This window comes from Xenopus laevis, chromosome 9_10L, assembly GCF_017654675.1.
Source record: "Xenopus laevis strain J_2021 chromosome 9_10L, Xenopus_laevis_v10.1, whole genome shotgun sequence".
Classification (NCBI taxonomy): domain Eukaryota; kingdom Metazoa; phylum Chordata; class Amphibia; order Anura; family Pipidae; genus Xenopus; species Xenopus laevis.
This window is the reverse complement of record NC_054387.1, coordinates 130,281,963-130,290,975: the sequence shown is the minus strand read 5'-3', so window position 1 is coordinate 130,290,975 and position 9,013 is coordinate 130,281,963. Positions and strand designations below refer to the sequence as shown.

General features: G+C 37.7%; 1 long non-coding RNA gene across 2 annotated transcripts; it reads left to right on the top strand.

Moving 5' to 3' along the window:
* The first annotated feature begins 271 nt into the window (after positions 1–271).
* Positions 272–2,007, top strand: LOC121398369. Of its 2 annotated transcripts, XR_005964287.1 has the most exons (3): positions 272–353; positions 1,134–1,287; positions 1,957–2,007. It is a non-coding gene; the product is annotated as an uncharacterized LOC121398369 (long non-coding RNA). The 2 variants fall into 2 exon arrangements; XR_005964286.1 differs by lacking the exon at positions 272–353 and having other exon boundaries at positions 1,031–1,287.
* Positions 2,008–9,013: the final 7,006 nt, after the last annotated feature.

Below are 9,013 nucleotides of genomic sequence, written 5' to 3'. Positions count from 1 at the left end.
GCACTTTAACCTGCATCGAGGGATTCACGGCCACGCGAATATAATGTTTAAGACAAGTTCAAAGCTATCGGTCATTGTTCATGGCCTGTTGGTTGTATTACAACCCCCACTGAAGACGTAAGTACACGGATTGTTATTGTCAGATAGAGATGATGACATTATTTTACTATTCCATTAAGAAATAATATCAATTTCAAGATAATACAATCATCTGTATTTGTTGTTTTTATAGCTTTTCCAAGAAAAACGCAGTATTCCAAAGAATTCTTCCCAGCCGGTGGACAAAGGCTAAAATACCAACATTGGAAAGTGTCATTTTTGGCAAAAACTTCAAAAAGAAATTGGCAGCAGACGTAAGTAACAAACGTGAATTTGTATTTGAACCTTCCAGAGGGTAAAAACATTTAGGGGCCGATTCATCAAGCTCGAGTGAAGGATTCGAAGTAAAAAAACTTCGAATTTCGAAGTGTTTTTTGGGCTACTTCGACCATCGAATGGGCTACTTCGACCTTCGACTACGACTTCGAATCGAAGGATTCGAACTAAAAATCTTTCGACTATTCGACCATTCGATAGTCGAAGTACTGCCTCTTTAAAAAAAACTTCGACCCCCTAGTTCGGCAGATAAAAGCTACCGAAGTCAATGTTAGCCTATGGGGAAGGTCCCCATAGGCTTGGCTAACTTTTTTTGATCGAAGGATATTCCTTCGATCGTTGGATTCAAATCCTTCGAATCGTTCGTTTCGAAGGATTTAATCGTTCGATCGAAGGAATAATCCTTCGATCGTACGATCGTAGCATTTGCGCTAAATCCTTCGACTGCGATATTCGAAGTCAAAGGATTTCAATTCCTAGTCGAATATCGAGGGTTAATTAACCCTCGATATTCAACCCTTGATGAATCGGGCCCTTGATGTAAGTGGAATTATAAATGAGACCAAAAGCTTACAGACAACCCCAGGCCCCGCAAACTGCCTCCCTCCCTCCTCCTGAAACCCAACGAGTCTCACCAATTCACCGATGTCTTTAACTGGCAAAAGAGTAGTGCTGTGGGGTAGTAGGGCACCATCTTGTAATGATTTGTGTCCTCTTTGCTTTCTTTCTTGCTTCATGACTCTGTTTCTCTATTTTAGGGTAAAAGCTTTGTGATAGAAGAGAAATACTTGCAGCATGCCTACCGTTTCCTTTCAACACTACGATCCTGCTTGCTGCTTTCCTATGATGGACTGTACAGTTATTTCATCTCCGTATCAGAAACGCTGCCTTCCTCATGCAAGCTGGAGCTTGGTATGTGATTGCTTCTACTTTGTGACACCTAGTTGTCCTGTTCTTTAGGTTTTGTTCAAATTAGTTCATTTAGACATTGACCTTTCTCTGACCACCCAACATCCAAAATGGATAATAGATATTGATGAGTCAATGAAAACATTCTTTCCTCTTGGAAGTTGAAAGATTATGGGCATGAACAAACAAAGTGCACATTTAGGTATCCCAAAGTGACCGTTAGTTTACACACTGGCCTTGATATCATCATAGAGTCAATATTAGGGCAGTGGCAAATGGTAAAACACCCGCTTCTCATATTAGGTCACTCACCAACATTAGGAAGCACCGCGAGTAACTGGGCACCTACAATTATTGCCTACACGTCTAACAAGGCTCCTCTTATTCATTTTATTGAGATGTTCCCTGTGGTGGGTAACAGATGTTGGAGAATGACATAGGTCACCTGGAAAACTCCCAAGATTAGATTCTTCTGTTGCACCATTGCTATATCCTAGGGGCTTTCATTCCTTTCCAGTCTGATCCACTCCATATTTTACATCACAACAGCAAAGTAACACACGTGGGAAAGGGAATAAACTTATATTCTTAGATGTACAAAACATTATTGTGAAATGTAATATAATGCCGTTGTTTCACTGCTCATTTACATGGTCTTTGTTTCCTCCACAGAAAAACTGGATCTGAAAGTCCGGCTCAGTGAGTTATCTGACAAAGTGATGGTAAGTTTGCTCATTGCTTATTTTATAATCTGATACTAACCTGTCACCCCAAACTAGTTTCCTTATACTATTGGGGTATTTAAAAGTGCTTTACATACTGTATTCTCTGTGTTTACACAAATTGTTGATTACTTAATATTTTAACCATAGGAAATAAAAGACCCCAATGATCTGGCAGAAGCAATAAATAGCAGCCTAATATTGCTATCATCTCAACTTCTCAATCTGTGGGGAAAATTTCTTCAATCCTCCTTCGAGAGTGAACAAGAGAAGAAGCAAATAAAGGTAAGAAGCGCATTGAATAGGCTTTAAGGCAGGGGAAGCTTAGTGCTCAATCTTCAGTGCGACTCCATTTATTGTTTTACACTGCCGTTATCTCTCAATGATGAACTGTGTCTATATTATTGCTTTATAGGAAGAAAAGTTCAAGAAATTATTCTTTTCTACTGACCATCCCCGACAAGAAGCTATTTTATATGATGAGAAGATGTGAGTACAATGGTGTTTCTTCAAATATTTATGTTTAGATACAGTCAGTTGTTATCTGATTCGGGAAAATTACATTTACACACGTTTATGGATCTTTAGAGTTTTACCTCTAAGAGATGCTTTTATATAAAAATGTCATACTGTTGTCATGTTAATGTAATACATGGTACACATTTACTACAAGTCTAGTATCCTTAGCAACCAAACAGCGGATATTATTGGTCTGATTATCAAGTGTTTAAACTCATAGGATACTCCAGCTTTTTTATTCCTTCCCTCAGTTTTTAGTTTACTGATCTCTGGATGTGATTTATTTCTAAATATAAGAACCTGTTTCTCATTGCAGCGCCCAAAGCCATGAAGAGATTTATATAGAAGTCAAAAAAGCTCCAAAAGACGATTGTCTCGAGTGCCGGGACTCGATATTAAAATCTGCCCCCGTTGTCTTTGAAGACCGGTACTTAGAGCCTGAAGCAATAGGTACGTATGGAAAGAATCCACGGGTGCTGCTGCCTCAGTGTGTGACAGTTGTTCATCCAGAACTCCTTCCATCCATTATTATCTTTTAAATACGTATTTCTAATGTACCAACGTATCCCACCGCTCTGTACAATAGAACCACTGAGATGATGTACTGAATGAAAGATAAGATCACTTTTCTATATATGAGTGTGGATGGGAAGGCATTTTCCTGCTAACGTTAAAAATCTTGTTTTTATAGATTGTTCAGAAGAATATATGGATTGTTCAGAAGAGTTTATAGACTGTTCAGAAGACTTTATGGATTGTTCAGAAGAATTTATAGACTGTTCAGAAGACTTTATAGATTGTTCAGAAGACTTTATAGACTGCTCAGAAAAGGTTATACCTTCCCCTGTTGCTAGTACTAAAGAGAAGTGCAGAACAGTACCTGGATATGACAAGCAACCTCCTTTGTGGAATGGGTAAGTTCTGATCCCTACCAAATATAAATATAATGCACAAAATATAATATAAAAAAAATTAAAATACTAAAATGTAAAAAGGACCATAACAATCCTAAATAAGTATGAATCCCAGGATCACTAGTTATCTTGCAATATAGTCACCTGAGTTCAGCTACATAACATAACGTACCTTGTACTGGAACAGCTCGATTTTTTTGTTGCTGTTTATAAGAATGTAACACCCCCCAAGTTCTTTTCATCATAAAGCCAGGCTAGCAGAGGCCGAGCCATTGGGTATGGCATTCAAGCTCCTCATTGGGGACATTTGTTTTCTACAAATGATTTATATGTCAATCCGAGAGACACAGACTTCTCACGATGTACTAAAGCAAATAAAGAATTATATATGTGCTTAAGTCTATATTTTATCTATCTATCGATCTATCTATCTTTGATCTATCTTTCTAACATCATCAATGTATCTATTATCTATCTCTATCTACAAAGAGAGGGAGACAGCAGTCAGGGCACAATATTATATAGAAATAGAAGTTGTACATTTTTCAACATGACTAATAACTTTGAGTAACCAATGAGTATGTGATTTCTCGTCTGTTGGAAAGGGAGAATCTAATTGTTTGCTATTGATTACTGGGGCTGGTACAGTAGTATTTTACCCTTTAGTTTTTTTTCAGATCGATATTCTTATGTAAAGTTAATGTTCACTGATGTAATCTCATAAATTCAGATACTGTAAATACTGTATATATATATGGGTCTTCCAGTGAAAGTATTGACATCAGACATCACTTGCAACTTACTCTAAAAATGCCTAATTCTATCATTATATGTAAAAAAGATGATGCTGATATTAACTTTAATTCTGTTATGGGTTAAAAGTGAGCTACAGTTAAGAAATGTACATCAATGTGAGACCCAACAGTCTTATAGGGCAGGGCCTACGTAACTCACTGTGTCTAATGGGGATGTATAATGTATACATAGAAATGCATCATATCATTTTCTTAGAATATTAGCTCATAGAGTAGAAAAGCAACAACACACCCAGAGAGCAAAAATAAATGCTAATATTGCTGCTGTTATTTTCTGTTTCAATGGACAGTTTTATTTGACCCAACATTGTGTGTTTTTATTTTGTAGATTATTCCGACAAACCAGAGAAAATAAATTCTTTTGGGAGCGATTTATACCGACACAAAAACAGCAGAGCAGTTCTACTAGTGAGTTAAACACTGATTTTCCCATTAGATCATAAAGGAAAGAGGACATTACTTTAATTAAATTTACTTATTATATTGTAGGTTCCAAAGACGACTCCAGTAGTGAAGAGGAAACACATCTAATAGTCTGTGTGCACGGCTTGGGTGGTAAGTAAAATTTTAAAGATTTGATTCTGACACGAACACGTTGTGTGTTTTATCATATGATTTACCATTGCCCTGCCCTGTTAAAATACATGACTTTATTTCTACTCTAGGTTCCAAAAGTGATCTAAAACTTATAAGAAGTTACATCAAGTCTGGAGTTACACATGGGAAAATCAGCTTCCTAATGTCTCGTTGCAACGAGGTACGTATATCTGTGTGTCTAGTTCTGAGGCGTCATCTCCATTCCCATATGAAACTGTTCAAACATTCTATCCATCTCAGCTCAATGGGAACTAATAGGCAATGATGATAAAATGTGACTATCCTGAGAAATCCTTTTATTATTAGTATTTTATTGGTTTACTGATGATTAATATGAAATGATCAGTTATAGTGGGGCCCATAAAGATCATTCTGATATATAACTGTAACAACTGGTCTGTAACAAATTGACGCTATTATAGATCGACCAATGACAATTCCTTTTGAACAGAAACGTCTTCTGTGGGGTTTGATATCTCAAAATATATAGAATAATTATATTAAATTACATGAAAAATGTTTGAGCAACAAGACGGGACGTGGATAGGTCTTATAGAAGATTATTGTTGCTGATTGTTAGCAGACAGGCCCTTTAATATCGCTATTTTATACACCGTTAAATAATTGTGGCAATTATAATGTTTTCATTAGTGTTGGTCTCTCTGCATCTCTTGTTTTAATTCTGATGCAATATTTATTTTTCACTTCTTGTGTTTTCTTTACAGAGCTACTACACCTTTGATGATATTAATATATTAAGCAGATTTCTCCTAAATGAAATATTACATCACATAACCAGAAAGAAGCTCATTATTTCCAGGATCAGGTACAGTAATTAGCAAAAAATCTCTATACTTATTAATATATATATGAATTTTTTATAGTAATGTTACTTTTCTCTCCTCGCAGCTTTATCGGCTTTTCTTTGGGCAATCTAATAATACGCTCAGCCCTGTCGAGACCTGAATTTGAAGGCTACCGTGGAAACCTGCACACTTACCTCTCCTTCGGTGGACCACATATGGGCCTTCTGTACCCCAACTCGTTTCTCTTTAAAACTGGTAGGGATTTACTGGCCATTGCTTTATTATTGACAAGTAATTCAAAGATTAGAAACAACAAGTAATATATGTATATGGATTTAACCATGCTTCATTTACATCAAGTACAATTCATTTATCATTATGAGAGGACAAAAGTCAAACATTTTAATCATGTTTGGGAAAGATCACGGCTGTATTTTGGAACTGTCAAGATGCAGTGATAATATAACCCTGTATCTTTACCTACATTTCAGTGAACTTTAACATGCTTTTATATAATACAATGAATAAACATGTGCATCTCTTTTGTTATAGGCCTGTGGTTAATGAAGTGGTTGCCTATACCTTGCTCCGTGTTTCAGATGGCATTCTCAGATCACAGAGATCCAAGACAAAGGTTCATCTACAAACTTAGCCAGAAACCAGGTAAGACATATGACCCATTTCGTATGGATTTCATCTGTATATTAAATTGTACAAAACCCCAATATAAAGCTACTGTGATTTGATGTTTTTTTTAGAAACTTTTGCAAAATATTTTAACCATAACCAGGGAAGTAGTATTTTAAGATCTTTGCAGGTCTTAAAGTGCAGCCTACAGTATGTGGACCTGACATGGACCCAATACTCTTGAGTTACTTACATTGCAAAATAGTGATTTGAAATTTATCTTATTGAAAGTATTATGCCCGTGATTTCATGAAAGATACGTCTGTATTGATGCCTTAACATTGTTCTGGAATCTCATGGTGAATATTATTGTATTACAGGCTTGGAGCACTTCAAGAATGTGATTCTCGTGAGCGCGTTACAAGATCACATTGTTCCCCATCACTCCGCTCGTATTGAAATGTGCAAAGATGCTGTGAAGGGAGATGAGTTAGGTAAGGTCTCACTTTTAAACATACGTCTACTGAACAGAGTACATGTACCACTGAAGCAGTAGCCACTTCTCCTCCAGCCAAGACTACAGCTCCCACAATGCCTTGCACACTGATGTGATTCTTTACAGGTTTGTTTATCACAGATCATGCAACAGATTAAGGAAAGTAGGCCTCTTGGCTGGAGGAGAGTTGACCCCTGCTAAATAGTTCCAGCTGTACATTTTATTAAAAATCTTTCCTGCACATTAAGAAGATGCACAAGTCTTTGCTGGATAAATCCAAGGTCATTGTTTGTTGGTGGAATGGAAAGACTACCGTGTATTTATTAACAATGTAGTGCCGTTTCCTTTTCAGGAGCTGTTTACAATGAGATGCTCCATAACCTCCTTGAGCCTGTTCTACACAACGAGAACTGTAACTTCGTGAGATACGACGTGGGTTTTGACCTGCCCAAATCACTTGCGTCTTTGATTGGGATAATGGGCCACATTGGATTAATTTCATCTTGGCAATTTTTGGAAAGCTTCTTTCAAAACGCTGGCCTGAAATATTTTGAATAGAAGAAATGTGATGCCCGACGTGTTTAACACTATTGAAGTGCCAGAGACATTGAGTTGCAGAACCTTTTCTACCTTGTTGCACAATGGACTAATGGTGAGAGTTATATCTGTGTAGATTGTTCAATGTAGGTTTATATTTAGAATCTGTTTTATTCAACTGTGTTATATCTGATTAATATACTGACATAGTCTTATTCTTACCTACAGATTTACTGTGCAATGCCGACATTATAGACCTGGCCTATAAGCAAGAAGAAGAGAAATCTTGAGACCCTAAGTACTGTCGCTACAGACAAACAAGAAAATGCACTTTGTATATTTAGCGCTATAGTAAATTGTGTGTACTGTACACCACTATTGAGCTCCACTCCCAATAAATGTGCTCTGGATAAGACCTATAATCTTAGGGATTAAGCCCTCGCAACGGTGTGAAGGCAGGGTGTAGTGTAACTGTAACTGGATTCAGGGTATAATAATTGGGCGCCAGTGGTTCTTATAACTTAACCATGAACATATTTATTGAACATACACAATCCTCAGTGGAGTATACAATAGAGCAGTGATCCCCAACCAGTAGCTCGTGAGCAACATGTTGCTCTCCGACCCCTTGGATGTTGCTCCCAGTGGCCTCAAAGCAGCAGCTTATTTTTGAATTCCAGGCTTGGATGCAAGTTTTGGTGCATAAAAACCAGGTGCAGTGCCAAACAGAGCCTCAATGTAGGTTGACAATCCACATAGGGGCTACAAAATGGCCAATCACAGCCCTTATTTGGCACCCAGGAACATTTTTCATGCTTGTGTTGCTACCCAACTTCTTTTACTTCTGAATGTTGCTCACGGGTTCTAAAGGTTGGGGATCCCTGCAATAGAGCATGACAGGATTTAGCATCACATTGAATAGGCAATACTCACAGCAACATTTGGTCAGTATTAGTCCCCACAGGCAAGAGGACTTGCTCAGCAGCAATAAAGGTACACCCAGCTTTCAGCCTTTTCCCTAAGTGGAACCTGAGGGGAAGCTATCTACCCTGTTCCTATACACTTAGTCCCTATTCTGGTCTATTAGTACCCAGGATCTTAATCCCTCTGACTGTCCTCGTCAGAGCCTTGAGCTGCTCAGCTAAATAACCTGTCTGTCTGTCACTCCTAGAGTGACCTCTTAAGGGTGATTAGCCTATTCTGACTAGACCTGACCTGTCTAGGTTCCACAGAGCTCTACCTGCCTGTTCAGGTCAGAGCCAGCACAAAATGGACACTGAAAGCCTGGCTTCAGAGCCTTTTATATCCCAGCACAGTGCCATCTGCTGGTCACTCTGAGAAACAGCAAGGGGCATAGCTTAGAGCAGTACCCCTCCCAACTGTATTTTAGGACCCAGTTAGGTGTCTATAACACTGAGGGACTGCCTGACAATAATACTAGGGGTAGCTATTTTACACATCCCTACATATATATATACATCTGTGAAATGTATTTCTTCTTTGTTACCTATTTACCAATAAAATAAACTTAAATAAACCTATTTGTTTATTCTGTTATCCTTTAGTAGAAAAGTGTCAGACGTGATATCCAGAAATAAAACAAGACGATAATTATGACAATTTGTTTATATTTATTTTACCCTGTTGTAAGTTGTGGGGTGGGAAGTAGACGACCAAACATTGTAAAATCAGAGTT